Consider the following 17718-nt stretch of genomic DNA (forward strand, 5'->3'; position numbering starts at 1 on the left):
CACGAACTCATGATCCAGCAGAGTGTTGAGGGAGAGCTTCGTCAGCACGACGGCGTGATGACGGTGACAATGATGCTACCAGAACAGGGCTTTGCCTAAGCACCGCTACGATATGACCGAGGTGGATTATGGTGGAGGGGGCACCGCACATGGCTAAGAGATCAATGATCAACTTGTGTGTCTATGGGGTGCCCCCTCCCCCGTATATAAAGGAGTGGAGAAGGGGGAGGGCCAACCCTCTACTATGGCATGCCCTAGGGAGTCCTACTCCCACCGGGAGTAGGATTCCCCCCTTTCCAAGTAGGAGTAGGAGAGAAGGAAGGGAAGGAGAGAAGAGAAGGAAGGAGGGGGCACCGTCCCTCCCCCTAGTCCAATTTGGACTAGGCCTTGGGGGGAGGGGGCGTCGCCTGCCCTAGGCAGCCCCTCTCTCTTTCCCCTAAAGCCCAATAAGGCCCATATACTCCCCAGGGGTTCCGGTAACCTCCCGGTACTCCGGAAAATGCCCGAACTCATCTGGAACCATTCCGATGTCCAAACATAGGCTTCTAATATATCGATCTTTACGTATCAACCATTTCGAGACTCCTCGTCATGTCCGTGATAAAATTCGGGACTCCGAACTACCTTTGGTTCATCAAAACACATAAACTCATAATACCGATCGTCACCGAACGTTAAGCGTGCGGACCCTATGGGTTCGAGAACTTTGTAGACATGACCTAACCAATAGCGGAACCTGGATGTTCATATTGGCTCCCACATATTCTACGAAGATCTTTATCGGTCAAACCGCATAACGATATACGTTGTTCGCTTTGTCATTGGTATGTTACATGCCCGAGATTCGATCGTCGGTATCCTCATACCTAGTTCAATCTCGTTACCTGTAAGTCTCTTTACTCGTTCCCTAGTGCATCATCCTGCAACTAACTCATTAGTCACAATGCTTGCAAGTCTTAGAGTGATGTGCATTACCAAGAGGGCCCAGATATACCTCTCTGATACACGGAGTGACAAATCCTAATCTCGATCTATGCCAACTCAACAAACACCATCGTAGACACCTGTAGAGCATTTTTATAATCACCCAGTTACGTTGTGACATTTGATAGCACACAAGGTGTTCCTTCGGTATTCGGGAGTTGCATGATCTCATAGTTAGAGGAACATGTATAAGTTATGAAGAAAGCAGTAGCAATAAAACTGAATGATCATTATGCTAAGCTAATGGATGGGTCTTGTCCATCACATCATTCTCTAATTATGTGATCCCATTCATCAAATGACAACACATGCCCATGGCTAGGAAACTTAACCATCTTTTATTAACGAGCTACTCAAGTAGAGGCATACTAGGGACACTCTATTTGTCTATGTATTCACACATGTACTAAGTTTCCGGTTAATACAGTTCTAGCATGAATAATAAAAATTTATCATGATATAATGAAATATAAATAACAACTTTATTATTGCCTCTAGGGCATATTTCCTTCATTATTCTAGTATGAACTCTAGGATAGATCGAACGGAAAAAATAGCTTTGCGTTAGTTTAGTACGAACTCTTGAATAGATCGAGCAGAAAGAATAGCTTTGCCGTGGTTTCGTACCCTACAAAAAATTCCTATCTTTTGTTCTCCGCCAATAGGAACTCGGGAGTGATTCTTCGTTGCACTTTGAGGGATAATTATATGATCCAACTATGTTAGCACTGTTGAGAGATTGCACTAGCGAAAGTATGGACCCTATGCCTCATTTTGAAGCATTGCAACACCGTTTTCGTGCCCGTTTACTATTTGCTACCTTGCTGTTTTTATTTATTCAGATTATAAAAATATATTTCTACCATCCATATTACACTTTTATCACCATCTCTTCGCCGAACTAGTGCACCTATACAATTTGCCATTGTATTGGGTGTGTTGGGGGCAGAAGAGATTTCTTGTATTTGGTTGCAGGATTGTTTGAGAGAGACCATCTTCATCATACACCTCTCACATATTGATAGACCTTAGGTCATCCACTTGAGGGAAAATTGCTACTGTCCTACAAAACTCTGCACTTGGAGGCCCAACACGTGTCTACAAGAATAAAGCTGCGTAGTAGACATCAAGCTCTTTTCTGGCGCCGTTGCCGGGGAGGTGAGTGCTTGAAGGTATATATTTAGATCTTGCAATTGAATCTTTTAGTTTCTTGTTTTATCACTAGTTTGGTTTATAAAAAGAAAACTACAAAAAAATGGAATTGAGGTTGCATCTTGTTATTGATCATCTTTATAATATCTTTCTTGAAAATGATGGTTCGAAAAATTGTGCTCAATTGTTAGAAGAAGAAGTCAATAAAATGTTTGGCAAAAAATATTTGAATGATGAGCATGATTGCAATGTTGTTAGTATAAATTCTGAATATTCAAAATGCTAATGATGATTGCACAAGCCATGACAAAAATGTTTCTTATAAGGATGCCAATTTTTGCAGAGTGAATTGGGAGTGCATTTGCACACCAAAAAGGGAAGATAGATTTTGTAAGAAGCACAAATATTTAGAAATGAAAAATTTGCAAGAGAGGCTATATGATTGTGCTGAAAGATGTAATTTTTTCGCCATCCTTGTGAACTTTGCAATGAATGTGGTCATTTAAATCTCCAATGCAAATTGTTTCATGATCAAATTGTGTCCAAGAATTGAGATAACTTGATTTCCCTTGAGCATCATAAAGAGCTTAGTCTTCTTTGGGGGTATGAGGAACTGAAACGTATAACTAAGGGTTTTCCAAATCCCGAGAGATTTGTTGACTTTGATCTAGAGGAAATTTATATGTTTTGTGTGGTAAATTGCATTGAGAATCCTTATATTGCCAACTATCTAAAAACAATAAAACAAATGAAATATGGAGAGAGTACTAATGAAAGAGAAAATATTTCCCAATACCCTCCTAGTGTTTATTATGATGAATCAGGTAACGAGGAGGAGCTTCCTATCCAATCAATCTCTTCAACAAAAAGCTTGAAAGAATTAATTAAACCCACACATGATGTGGTCAAGAAGAAGAAAAGAAAAAAGAATAAAGGTAAAAAGGTACCTCTCCCAAATGATGTTGCTCCTACCATTGTGCCTCATGAAAGTGAATCAAACATGTTAATGGAGGATGATGATATTGAGCATGATTTTGTGATACCTACTACTTTATGTAATGATTATGATTGGGAAGACAACGATATCAACTATGATCTTGAAAATCTTTTTAACACTTGCTTGGAAGAATATGATAATAATGTTTGCTATACTATTGGTGCCATTCATGCTATTGATAAGAATGATTGTGATGATATGCAAAACCACAAGCTTGGGGATGCTATGTTTGATGAGTATGATATGTTTGAAGATTTATTTGCTAGAAATAATGCTTGTCCTAAGCTTGGGGATGCTTTGCTTAATTAATATGATCTTTTGATTCCTTCTACTTTTGATAAGAAAATTTATTATGATGATAGCATGCCTCCTATTTATGATGATTACATTGATGAAAGTGAGTTTGGAAGAGTGTCAACTCTAGGTAGTAGTGTTCCCATGATACGTCTCCAACGTATCTATAATTTTTGATTGTTCCATGCTATTATATTATCTGTTTTGGATGTTTAATGGGCTTTAATATGCACTTTTATATTATTTTTTGGGCTAACCTATTAACCGGAGGCCTAGTGTCAGTTTCTGTTTTTTTGCCTATTTCAGTGTTTCATAGAAATGGATATCAAACTGAATCCAAACGGAACAAACCTTCGTGAGGATCTTTCTTGGAACAAACGCAAACCAGGAGACTTGGAGTGGAAGTATGGAAGTCCGCAGGCAGCCACGAGATAGGAGGGCGCGTCCTCCACCCTCATGGGCCCCACGGAGCTCCATCGACGTACTTATTTCACCTATATATATACTACTATACCCTAAAAACATCAGAGGGAGCCACGAAACCACTTTTCCACCGCCGCAACCTTCTGTACCTGTGAGATCCCATCTGGGGCCTTTTTCGGCGATCTGCCGGAGGGGGATTCGATCACGGAGAGCTTCTACATCAACACCATAGCCTCTCCGATGATGTGTGAGTAGTTTACCACAGGCCTTCGGGTCCATAGTTATTAGCTAGATGGCTTCTTCTCTCTCTTTTGTTCTCAATACAAAGTTCTCCTCGATGTTCTTGGAGATCTATTCGATGCAACACTTTTTGCGGTGTGTTTGCCAAGATCCGATGAATTGTGGATATATTATCAAGTTTATCTATGAATAATATTTGGTTCTTCTCTGAATTCTTATATGCATGATTTGATATCTTTGCAAGTCTCTTCGAATTATCGGTTTAGTTTGGCCTACTAGATTGATCTTTCTTGCAATGGGAGAAGTGCTTAGCTTTGGGTTCAATCTTGCGGTGTCCTTTCCCAGTGACAGTAGGGGAAGCAAGGCACGTATTGTATTGTTGCCATCGAGGATAAAAAGATGGGGTTTATATCATATTGCTTGAGTTTATCCCTCTACATCATGTCATCTTGCTTAAAGTGTTACTCTGTTCTTATGAACTTAATACTCTTGATGCATGCTGGATAGCGGTCGATGTGTGGAGTAATAGTAGTAGATGCAGAATTGTTTTAGTCTACTTAACATGGACATGATGCCTATATTAATAATCATTGCCTAGATATTCTCATAACTATGCGCTCTTCTATCAATTGCTCAGTAGTAATTTGTTCACCCACTATAATACATGCTATCATGAGAGAAGCCACTAGTGAAACCTATGGCCCCGGGTCTCTTATTATATTGCATCTATTTATTTACATCGCATCTCGTTTACTATTTTACAATCTTTACTTTCCAATCTATATAACAAAAATACCAAAAATATTTATCTTACTATCTTTATCGGATCTCACTTCCGCAAGTGATCGTGAAGGGATTGACAACCCCTTTATCGCGTTGGTTGCGAGGTTCTTGGTTGTTTGTGCAGGTACTAGGTGACTTGCGTGTTATCTCCTACTGGATTGATACCTTGGTTCTCAAAAACTAAGGGAAATACTTACGCTACTTTGCTGCATCACCCTTTCCTCTTCAAGGGAAACCAATGCATGCTCAAGAGGTAGCAAGAAGGATTTCTGGCGCCGTTGCCGGGAAGATCTACGCTCAAGTCAAGACATACCAAGTACCCATCATAAACTCTTCTCCCTCGCATTACATTATTTGCCATTCGCCTCTCGTTTTCCTCTCCCCCACTTCACCTTTGCTGTTTTTGCTCGCCCCTTTTCTGTTCGCCTCTTTTCGCTCGCTTCTTGTGTGATTGTGTGTTGGATTGATTGTTTGTTATGATGGCTCAAGATAATACTAAATTATGTGACTTTTCCAATACCAACAACAATGATTTTATTAGCACTTTGATTGCTCGTATTACCGATGCCGAATCTTGTGAAATTAACGCTGCTTTGTTGAATCTTGTCATGAAAGATCAATTTTCTGGCCTTCCTAGTGAAGATGCCGCTACCCATCTAAACAACTTTGTTGATTTGTGTGATATGCAAAAGAATAAAGATGTGGATAATGATATTGTTAGATTGAAGCTATTTCCATTTTCTCTTAGAGATCGTGCTAAAACTTGGTTCTCTTCTTTTCCTAAAAATAGTATTGTTTCATGGAATAAGTGCAAAGATGCTTTTATCTCTAAGTATTTTCCTCCCGCTAAGATCATCTCTCTTAGAAATGATATTATGAATTTTAAGCAACTCGATCATGATCATGTTGCACAAGCTTGGGAGAGGATGAAATTAACGATACGTAATTGCCCTACACATGGTTTGAATTTATGGATGATTATACAAAAAATTATGCCGGATTTAATTTTGCTTCTAGAAATCTTTTAGTCCGCAGGAGGCACTTTTATGGAATTCACTTTAGGAGAAGCTACTAAACTCCTAGATAATATTATGGTTAATTATTCTCAATGGCACACCGAAAGATCCACTAGTAAAAAAGTTCATGCGAATGAAGAGATTAATGTTTTGCGTGGAAAGATGGATGAACTTATGAAATTGTTTGCTAATAAGAGTGTTTCTTCTGATCCTAATGATATGCCTTTGTCCACTTTGATTGAGAATAATAATGAATCTATGGATGTGAATTTTGTTGGTAGGAACAATTTTGGTAAAAATGCTTATAGAGGAAACTTTAATTCTAGGCCATTTCCTAATAATTCCTCTAATAATTATTGTAATTCCTACAACAACTCTTATGGAAATTTTAATAAGATGCCCTCTGATTTTGAGACTAGTGTTAAAGAATTCATGAGTATGCAAAAGAATTCCAATGCTTTGGTTGAAGAAAAATTGGTTAAGATTGATGAGTTGGCTAGGAACGTGGATATAATTTCTCTTGATGTTGATTCTTTGGAACTTAGATCTATTCCACCTAAGCATGATATCAATGAGTCTCTCAAAGCCATGAGAATTTCCATTGATGAGTACAAAGAAAGAACCGCTAGGATGCGTGCTAAAAAAGATTGCTTTGTGAAAGTGTGTTCTTCTAGTTTTCTTGATAATAAAGATGAAGATCTAAAAGTCATTGATGTGTCTCCTATTAAATCTTTGTTTTCCAATATGAATCTTGATAAAGATGGGACTGGAGATGAGTCAACTTTAGTTAAAAGGCGTCCCAATGATTCGGAGTTTTTATATCTTGATGCTAAACTTAATAAAAGTGGAATTGAAGAGGTCAAAACTTTACATAGCAATGAACCCACTATTTTGGATTTCAAGGAATTTAGTTATGATAATTTCTCTTTGATAGATTGTATTTCCTTGTTGCAATCCGTGTTAAATTCTCCTCATGCTTATGATCAAAATAAAGCTTTTACTAAACATATCGTTGATGCTTTAATGCAATCCTATGAAGAAAAGCTTGAACTAGAGGTTTCTATTCCTAGAAAACTTTATGATGAGTGGGGACCTACTACTAAAATTAAGATTAAAGATTATTAATGCTATGCTTTGTGTGATTTTGGTGCTAGTGTTTCCACGATTCCAAAAACTTTGTGTGATGTGTTAGGTTTCCGTGAATTTGATGATTGTTCTTTAAATTTGCACCTTGCGGATTCCACCATTAATAAACCTATATGGGAAGAATTAATGATGTTTTTATTGTTTCAAATAGGAATTATGTTCCCATAGATTTTATCGTTCTTGATATAGATTGGAATCCTACATGTCCTATTATTCTTGGAAGACCTTTCCTTAGAACGATCGGTGCAATTATTGACATGAAAGAAGGAAATATTATATTTCAATTTCCGTTAAGTAAGGGCATGGAACACTTTCCTAGAAATAAAATTAAATTTCCTTATGAATTAATTATGAGAGACACTTATGGATTGCATACCAAAGATGACAATACCTAGATCTATTCTTGCTTTTATGCCTAGCTAGGGGCATTAAACGATAGCGCTCGTTGGGAGGCAACCCAATTTTATTTGTGTTCTTCACTTTTTGTTCCTGTTTAGTAATAAATGATTTATCTAGCCTCTGTTATGATTGTGTTTTTATGTTTTAATTAGTGTTGGTGCCAAGTAAAGCATTTAGGACCTTCTTGGGTGATTGTTGTTTGATCTTGCTGAAAAAAATAGAAAGTATGCGCTCAAGAAAATAATTTTCATTTTTCACCAGCGAGCGATAAAATACCAATTCCAACAGCCGTAGATCAACATACAAATTATTTAGGTCTTCCTAATTTTTCAGAATTTTTGGAGTTACAGAAGTATTCGAAACCTCCGGATTGCTACAGACTGTTCTGTTTTGACAGATTCTGTTTTTCGTGTGTTGTTTGCTTATTTTGATGAATCTACGGCTAGTATCGGGGGTATGAACCATAGAGAAGTTTGAATAAAATAAGTTTAACACGAATGTAAATAAAGAATGAGTTAATTATAGTACATTAAAGTGGTGGTTTGCTTTCTTATACTAACGGAGCTCATGAGATCTTCTGTTAAGTTTTGTGTTGTAAAGTTTTCAAGTTTTTGGGTAAAGATTTGATGAATTTTGGAACAAGGAGTGGAAAGAGCCTAAGCTTGGGGATGCCCAAGGCACCCCAAGGTAAAATTCAAGGATAAACAAAAGCCTAAGCTTGGGGATGCCCCGGAAGGCATCCCCTCTTTCGTCTTCGCCCATCGATAACTTTACTTGAGGCTATATTTTATTCACCACATGATATGTGTTTTGCTTGGAGCGTCCTGTATGATTTGGGTCTTTGCTTTTTAGCATAACACAATCATCCTTGCTGTACACACACTTTTGGAGAGACACACATGAATCGGAATTTATTAGAATACTCTATGTGCTTCACTTATATCTTTCGAGCTAGATAATTTTGCTCTAGTGCTTCACTTATATCTTTTTAGAGCACGATGGTGGTTTTATTTTATAGAAATTATTTATATCTCATGATTCACTTATATTATTTTGAGAGTCTTTTAGAACAGCACGGTAATTTTATTTGGTTATAAAATTAGTCCTAATATGATGGGCATCCAAGATGGGTATAATAAAAACTTTCATATATAGTGCATTAAATACTATGAGAAGTTTCATACTTGATAATTGTTTTGAGATATAAAGATGGTAATATTAGAGTCGTGCTAGTTGAGTAATTGTGAAATTGAGAAATACTTGTGTTGCGGTTTGCAAGTCCCGTAGCATGCACGTATGGTAACCGTTGTGACAGCCTGATTTTTGCCCTCTCTTATTTGCCTGATTTTCATTTGGATTTATTTTGAAAGTTGGGGTTTTTGAATCTTTTCATATGGACTTAGACAATTGGGTACCCTTGGCTTTCAATCAAGTGCGTCATTCCCCTCTCTAATCATCATTCCCCTTCTGAACCATCGCAAAATAATCTTGGGAATATTTTTCTTAAATGAAAAATATTCATTTTTCTTCTCTAAAACCCTAGCTAGTTCAATGAGCTCCAAAGCAACCCTTATTTTCTTGCCCACAAAAATCTGAGAAAATTCCCAAATATTCTTTGAAGCCTAGGGCACCTTCCCGAGCAAAAATATTTCATCACTTTTTGGAATATTTTTGCTACAGAAAATATTTTCTGTTCTGGACAGAAATGGTGGTTTCTACAACAACTACCATTTTACTTGCTCCCTTGTGCCTGAATTTTCTTGTGCATCATCACCTTAGTAGATGATGGCTAGCCTCCAAAACACAACCCCCAACTCCCAGCCATTTGACCTCAGTAACATCTCAAAGTTACTGACCAGAAACTTACCTGGCGTGTACAATCTTCTCTACTGCATCTGGAGCCAAACCAAAGTGTGGTAACATTCAAAACTACCACGAACAACATGGCAGACATGAAGTTTGGGCTTAGGTCGGCATGAGGTCAGAGTTCACGCAGTGACCGCATTCGTCCAGGCGTGCTGGCATGCGGCCGACGTGCTCTGCGACGCGCCCGAGCCTCTGTTGATCGCGTGCTCGCTTCCCCGCCTGCCTAAGCGTGCCAAACTTCGCCACCATCCTTGTCTCAACGCCATTAACTCCCCCCGGTGCTCATCGACGCCGGAGCTCGCCGCAGCGAGCACGGGCACGGTCCGGCCAACCCAACAGTGCGGTGTGCACTATGCTCGTCGCCTTCTCCTCGTTCCTGTGCTCGTCCCCGTTCGCCAACAGTCGCCGCGTGAGCTGCGTCGCCGTCTCCCCCTCTCACTAACGCCGCTCGTCGCCGGGCACCATGGACAGGTGTCCACCGGCGGAGCCCGAACCCCCCTCTCCGCTCGCCTATAAATGGAGCCACCCCCAGCCTCCTCGAGCACCATCCACCACTCCCACACACCCCACAAGCGCGTAGGAGACCGTAGCCCGGCCGGGCAGGCCACGGGCCGCCGTCCTCGAGCTCGAGCTCGCCGGCGATCCCCTCTGGTCGCTGCAGTAGCTCCAGCCCCTCTCAGGCCAGGGCGACCCTTCCAGGGCCTCCGCCTCTCTCCGGTGAAGCCATCCCGTCCCCCTGGAGCCCCTGAAGTTGCCTCTGCTCGCCGTCTTCCTCATCTCCGGCGACCACCTCCCTCTGCCTCCGCTTGCGAGGTCGATTCCGACGCCGTCCGACCGCCCCTAGCTACGCTACGGGTACAGGCAGGTGCGCCTACATGCTCTATGTCGATCCCTCCCTCTCGTTTTGACCAAAGAGCCCTCGTCGCCGGCGAGAGCTCCGGGAAGCCGCGACCCCCCTCTGTTTCCTTCTCCCCTCCTTCTCACCTGACTAGCGGGGCCCGCTAGTCAGCCACTCTGTATGCACGTGAAGCGGTACGAGTGGTGGCGCCCTGAGGCTTTACGCCTTCGACGTCACCCCCTAGTCTGTTTATCTAAATTCAAATTCAATTCAATTCCAGAGAGCTTCAAACAGCTATAACTCTTTAACCATAAGTCCAAATGAATTGATTATTTTTGCATTATGTTCTTTGCAAAGAAATCTAGAAGCTCACCAAAAATGAGATTTTTCTGAGCTGTCTAGAATTTCTGGTGATTTTCAGAAGAGTTCTTGATATTTTCTTCTTGTGTTTAAAATTATTTTCAGAGGGTGATGCTTGTCTTGAGGATCACCAGAAGGTTTGTGAACCTCATCTGCACTAAGGCAAGCCACATCAACATTTTCATGGTTCCATTTCAATATTGATGATTTTCTTACTTGAATGAAATGATTAATCCATGCATTTAAATAACTATTATGTTATTTATATTCTGTTAAGTGTGTGTTAGTATTATGCTTGATTTACAGAACCTTGAAACTAGCTTAGTTGGTAAAGAAGTTAAGATCTAATTATGGTAATGATAAAATGATTTGTTATGCATATGAGTAATTGCTTAAAGTTATTTTCTTGCATAAATAAAATAGTTAAATTTGCTAGAAAATATCCTGTTAAGTGCTTGTTTAGCCATTTTACTTAAGTTACCGAATGTTTGAACCTAACTTGGTTGGCAAAGAGAATAGGATTTGCTTGTGGTGATAGTAAAATCTTTGCTATGCATATGAGAAATTAATCGAAGTTATTTTCTTGCATGAGAAAATGATAATGCTTGCTGCAAAATATATTGTTAAAGTGAGAGTTACCCTGACCAGGAAATTAATATAAGTTATTGATGCTTATGCTTAGTATGAATATGGTTGACATTAGTCATTTTCGTTAATATGTGATGCATGTGTAGTATTGCATTTCATGGCATGCTATGACACCGGTCATCTTCATTATAAGTTGAACCTGAATATAACTCAACTTGAATATATCATTGACTGGGTCATGGTGCCGCTGAATCGAGATTTTCCCAGTGCAACCACATTTTCCTTTGTGGGAAGGCCTTGATTCGGTCCATTGACATGCCTCTGGTCGGTGCCTCCAACTAGGCAAGGTTATGGGCATGCTTACGCTGGCCCGGTAAGCAGGCATATCCTTGTGTGCCCATTGTTGAGATTATGGTACCGGGTCCCCGAGTGGGATCGTTTTGGCCACGACGGTGGTCGTTGTGCCTTTGGTAGACACGAGGCCACCCAGGACTAGCCCATTGGGGATTGGGTCGGAGTGGCCGGGAGAGTGTCATGGCAATGGAAGGGTTTTGTCAGAATGCCGTTGGTCCACCCGAATGGGAGTGCGAGGCCATGGGTTCCGTGGTGTGGGTACAGTGTGCTACCTCTGCAGAGTGTATAATCTATCGATAGCTGAGTCCACGGTCACGGACACCTCGTAGTAGGTCCCACCATGAGTCAACGTTTAATCAACCTGCACACTAAGTTATGAACTTTGCACTGATGATGATGGCGGAAAGGCCATCGAGATGTTCGAGACCCAATATGGGTCGTGGTTGTGATCGCCGTAAGGATCACGAGTTACTCTAGTCAAGACCATGATGGTGGTTTGGTTGTGATTGCCGTAAGGATCACGAGTTACTCTGGTCAATACCACGATGGTGGTTTGGTTGTGATCGCCATAAGGATCACGAGTTACTCTGGTTAAGACCACGATGGTGGTTTGTTTGTGATCCAAGAATGATCACGGTTGGTAAGTCGGTCCCGAGGGACGTCTATCCCAGGAGCATGAGCACAACATGTTGGAACATTATTGCATTATTAATTGGTTAAATATCATGATATTGTTTGTCATTATGATTATGACTGTTGTGAGCTTGCAAGTACATTCAATGTACTGACCTGGCGTGTCATGCCAGATTTTAGGAAAGTCGCGTTGGAAAGGAGCACTGCTCGAGTCTAGATCGTGTCCACATTGGTGTCCCTGTGCTATGGAGTTTCCGCTATGACGTTGTTCCGCTGCCGCATAGTTGTATGATCGAGGCCCCTTTATGTCCACTAAATAATGTACATATTGTTCAGCCGCACCGTGCGTGCTGCTCGGCCTCGACATCTATTGTAATATAAACTTTGATCCGCTAGCATAAATAAAGCGGTTGTTTTTCTGTACCAAGATGTTGTGTGTTGCCAGAAGACATGGTCTCTGGGCTGGTAATGCAGGGTAAACCGGTCGCTATGAGCCGGGGTGCCACAACGCTTGGTATCAGAGCCGCACTGACTGTAGGCCATGCTAGACTACGACGTGTTAACTGGACGCTAGATATGAGTTTAAGTTGAGTGCCGGTAGCTATTGTAGCTGGTTGTTGCATTGCATGCACTTGATTTATATTTTTTATGCTAACTTGCTAATGGTTGTGAGTGTAGATGGCTCCGGTGCCGTATCCGTGCCAGTTGTAGCTGATGCTGTACACATCACCGCACCTCCTTCGCAACATGTGGCGTCGGCTGTACCTCCTCGGAGACGATCCAGTCTATCGTGTGTACCGGGAGCGTCTAGCTGATTCCGTGTATGAGTATCACGCAGTGGTTACTCTGCGCACTAGTTCCGATTCCGGCTCTTACACTTGTACTTCTTGGAGCAGTTACTCCTTGTCGAGCTTCGCTACAACGAGGTACGAATGCAAAACCACCCAGGTTTCTTTTACTACCCTTCTCTACATGACAATGGCCATGTACATTTCCAGATCATTGATCCGGAGTCTGATAGTGTTGCTAGCCACCTTGCTTGTTATGTCACTGCTAGCTATCTTATGATCCATGAGCTAGCTCGAGAGCTGACCCGTGCCTGTACTACTTTAGCCGCTGCTTTGGTCACTACTAGATCTGCCACTACTCCATCTTCTCAGGGATTTACTCCGTATATTCCAGCCAGTTCTAGTTCCCCTGTTTTACCGGTTACTCCTCCGAGTAGCTCAGGCACCTCAACGGTGAACCCTCTCAGTACTCCTGCCGAGTGGGTTTCACTTCTCACTACTCATGTAGCCCCGATGCTTCATCCTACCCCTGCCCCTGAGGGAGATCCCTCGAGGCAGAGTCGTCGTGTTACCTTTAACCCGGAGGTTTCCATTAACCTCGTCAGCTCAGGATCCGAGTCCGCTTCAGGGGAGGACACCGCAGCACCAGCAGAGCAGTAGTACCTCAGAGTATTCGCAGTCGTCCGGCTAATGTACGGAGGTAGCTGTACGAGTCATGATGTTTCGTTGAATGTATGAGAGTAGTTGAACCTGTCATGTTGTTTATCTTTCATGTATGAGTCTATGTATAATTATGTTGGGACTTTATTCGCCATATTTTCTTCGCTCTTTTGTTTTCTTCCGGGATTTGTCGCTGGCTTTTCCCCAAATTTATTCTTGGATGTTTCTCATCTCGATTGCGTTGTCTTGGGAAAAATCCACAATAGGATGACGCGGGGAGGCATCAGTAGCAACGTTCATGAGGGAACTCCTGTTCATCGTTCCGCATGACAGGCAAGACATTCGCCCGAGCTGTACGTTCCGACACCGCCTCCACTGCCAAATCCGCCCTCCACCGAGCAAATTCTGCGTATGTTTGAGGAAAGAAGGAACAATGATCTGCTTGAAATGTTAAGAAGTGTGCAAGCTATGGTTGGACAGAATGGAAATCAGAACGGTCATTACTCAAAGCTGTCAGATTTTCAAAGGACCAAGCCACCCAGTTTTAGTCAGATTGTTGACCCATTGGATGCACACGATTGGTTGCGTACCATTGAGAAAAAGCTTGAGATTGCTCGTACAGAAGAAAATGATAAAGTTCCATTTGCAACTCATTACCTTGAAGGCGCTGCTGCCATATGGTGGGAAAATGCAAAAGCCATGTGGCCTGCTGATGAAGAAATCACCTGGGAAAAATTTAAGGATCAGTTTGGGAAATATCATATCCCTACTGGAGTTATGAAGGTTAAGCAGCGTGAATTTCTCACACTCGTCCAAGGGAATCAGTGTATGGGGGAATATTTGCAAAAATTCAATCACCTGGCCCGTTACTCCCTTTATGACATGGCCACCGAAGAAAGAAAGATTGACAGATTTCTTGGAGGCTTAAATCCGCAACTCCGGTGCAATCTCAGTATGTTTGATTTCCTAGATTTCCAAACTCTGGTAAACAAGGATTTCATTGCTGAACGGGAGCACAAGCTTATATCAGATAATAGGCCTACCAACAACGACAACAAGAGTAAGTTTGAGCCAAAGAAGGATGGGCAACCAGTGCAAAAGGCTCGTACCTGGCAGCATACTCAGGTGGAAAACAAGCCAAATTGGCAACAGAATGTTAACAAGACCACCACTCAAGTCAGGAATATCATGACCAACCCCATGCACGAGGAGCGTCGGCGCAATAATTCTTGCTTCAGTTGTGGGCAGAATGGACATTATGCCAAACAGTGCCCCAAGAACAACAAGGCGGATGCCCCATTCAGGCCACAAGTCAACTTTATAGAGTCATGCCGGACCCAGCAAAACATTACTGGGCATGTGCATCATCTCTTAGCCGATGAAGCACAAGAGAACCCCGAAGTCGTCATTGGTATGTTTTCTGTAAATGACATACCTGCCGTAATTTTATTTGACTCTGGGGCTTCCCATTCTTTTATTTCTCGGAGTTTTGCTGCCCAAAACAAATTTCCTTGTACACTTTTGGGCAAAAATATGTTGGTACAAACCCCGGGATCTCTAATACAGAGCAACCTGGTCTACCGTGATCTGGAATCAATATCAACAGAGTCTACTTTCCAACCTCTCTAATAATTATTGAGTCTGAAAAGTTGGATATTATATTGGGTATGAATTGGTTGACCCAATATCAAGTTTCCATAAACTAGGCAACATGAGAAGTCACTTTGACCAGTCCAAATGGGCAGACTACCAAATTCTATGCTCGCAAGAATATACCCAAACAAGAATTGGTTTTCACCGTTGTGGCTAACTTGGAATTAATTCTTGTGGTCAGCCAATACCCTGATGTATTTCCAGAAGAACTGCCAGGCATGCCACCAGATCGAGAGCTAGAATTTGCAATAGACCTTGTGCCTGGAACTGCACCTCTATACAAGAAGTATTACCGGATGCCCTCATCAGAATTAGTGGAGCTAAAGAAACAGCTTGATGAACTTCTCCAGAAAGGATATATTCATCCCAGCTCTTCACCATGGGGATCACCCGCTATTTTCGTGGACAAAAAGGATGACGGCCTCCGCATGTGCGTGGATTACCGCTAGCTGAATGAGGTCACCATCAAAAAGAAATATCCGCTACCAAGGATTGATGATTTGTTTGATCAGCTCAGTGGGGGTAAGGTATTCTCTAAGATCGATTTATGGACCGGATATCATCATCTCAAAATTAAAAAGGAAGATATTCCTAAGACCGCATTCGCTACTCGGTACGGTCTTTATGAATATACAGTGATGTCCTTTGGTCTCACCAATGCCCCTGCTTTCTTCATGCATATGATGAACAAAGTATTCATGGACTTCCTCGACAAATTCGTGGTAGTCTTCATCGATGACATCCTCATTTACTCCAAGGGTGAAGACGAGCACAAGGATCACCTCCGAGCAGTGCTACAACGACTCCGCGACCATCGGCTTACGCCAAATTCAGTAAATGTGAGTTTTGGCTCAAGCAAGTTGGGTTTCTCGGACATGTACTATCCGCGGAAGGTATATCCGTCGACCCAAGCAAAGTAAAGGATGTGCTCGATTGGTTGCCGCCCATGATAGTGACACAGATCCAGAGTTGTCCGACTCTGGACAAGATTCGCTCTCATTGTCTTCACTCGAAGACATAGGTTTTTGGTTTAGGCATCACTTCAGTCATTCTGACTGGTTCTCTTGGACCCCACTTAATAGTACGGTGATTCCTATGACTCAACACAAAAGAAAAAGAACTACGAAAGATCTAAGTCTTCGAGCTCCATAGGCTTCATATCGTGTCTTCTCTTGTCATAGTCTTCAATGTGAATATCTTCATATACCACCTTTGACTTCAATGTCTTCATACATTTTTAGGGGTCATCTCTGGTAGTAAAACCGAATCATGAGGGACTTCTACCTGTGTTATTCTGCAACTCTCACAAACACATTAGTCCCTCAACTAGGTTTGTCGTCAATACTCCAAAACCAACTAGGGGTGGCACTAGATGCACTTACAATCTCCCCCTTTTTGGTGATTGATGACAAACTAGTTGAAGTTTTCAATGGGGAATATAATCTGTGAAACTGTAAAGGATAGGGAATTGTCTTCATAATTTGCAAGGGCTCCCCCTAAAGATGTGCATATAAGTTAATTTGCTTTTGGAATGCAAATGCACATGGCAGGTGGTACTTGTGGAGATCCACTTCAACTTATGATGACAATCCACTATGCATGTGAAAGTATATGAAGATAATGCCATGCATAATGGAAAATGGACGACTGCAGAATGATCTAAGTGCGGAATTTATCGTCGCACATGCGGAATTTATCTTCGCAAAACAAGGTGGCAAATAAGTAGCAGACGACCATCTAGTTTAAGTGTTACAACTCATAAGAACCAAATGTAGCAAAAAAACGAGAGTTGTAAGCACGAAGCAAAATATAAGGCACCCGCCCATATGAACCCGCTTGAAGACTATCAATCTCATATGCTTCTTCCCCTTTTGTCAGTAATGACCAAAAAGGTTTGAAGACATGGAGCCTCTACTCATTCTCATGAGGAGTAGGTGAAGTAGCAGGGTTGTTGGTGTTGTTTGGCGGTGCAGAAGAGCTTGGAGGTGCTGAAGGAGGTGGCGGTGAAGTAGCATCGTCTTCTTCCTCAATAATTCTGGCAGTGACTATGGCAGCAGAGGAAGAGAACTCAGAGTCTTCAAGGGATGGAGTTCCCAGCAGCACAGCCCTTCGAGGAGGTGTGGAGTCAAACTTGAATCTCTCAGTGAAGCCATCCTCTTGAAGATTAGCTTCAGAAAGCATCATCGTTAGCCCTTTCCATGTGCGGTGACAGGTTCCATGGGCAACGAAAGCATTCTTGGTGGCAAGATTTCGAGTGCGATTAACATCCACCAAGAGGCTTTTTATCTGACGCTTCAGCTAGTCATGATGCCTATCTTATTTCTGATGTAGGGCCACAAGAAGCTCTCGGTCGTTGAGAACACGAGTGCGCTTCTTGGGTCTTGAAGCAGTGGCACTGTCAGTGGCTTCAGTGGAAGCAGGGTGTGGTGCACGTGTAGTGCCAGCCAAAGGATACACCCGAGAAACTGCTTCAACGCCTTCAACGTTCTGTGTAAAACTCTGATGTTCTGCATTCTGAAGACTTAGAGCTTGCTTGGCAGGCTC

Source organism: Triticum urartu, chromosome 7A, assembly GCF_056163025.1.
Source record: "Triticum urartu cultivar PI428250 chromosome 7A, HENAU_Tu73, whole genome shotgun sequence".
In the NCBI taxonomy this organism is placed as follows: Eukaryota; Viridiplantae; Streptophyta; class Magnoliopsida; order Poales; family Poaceae; genus Triticum; species Triticum urartu.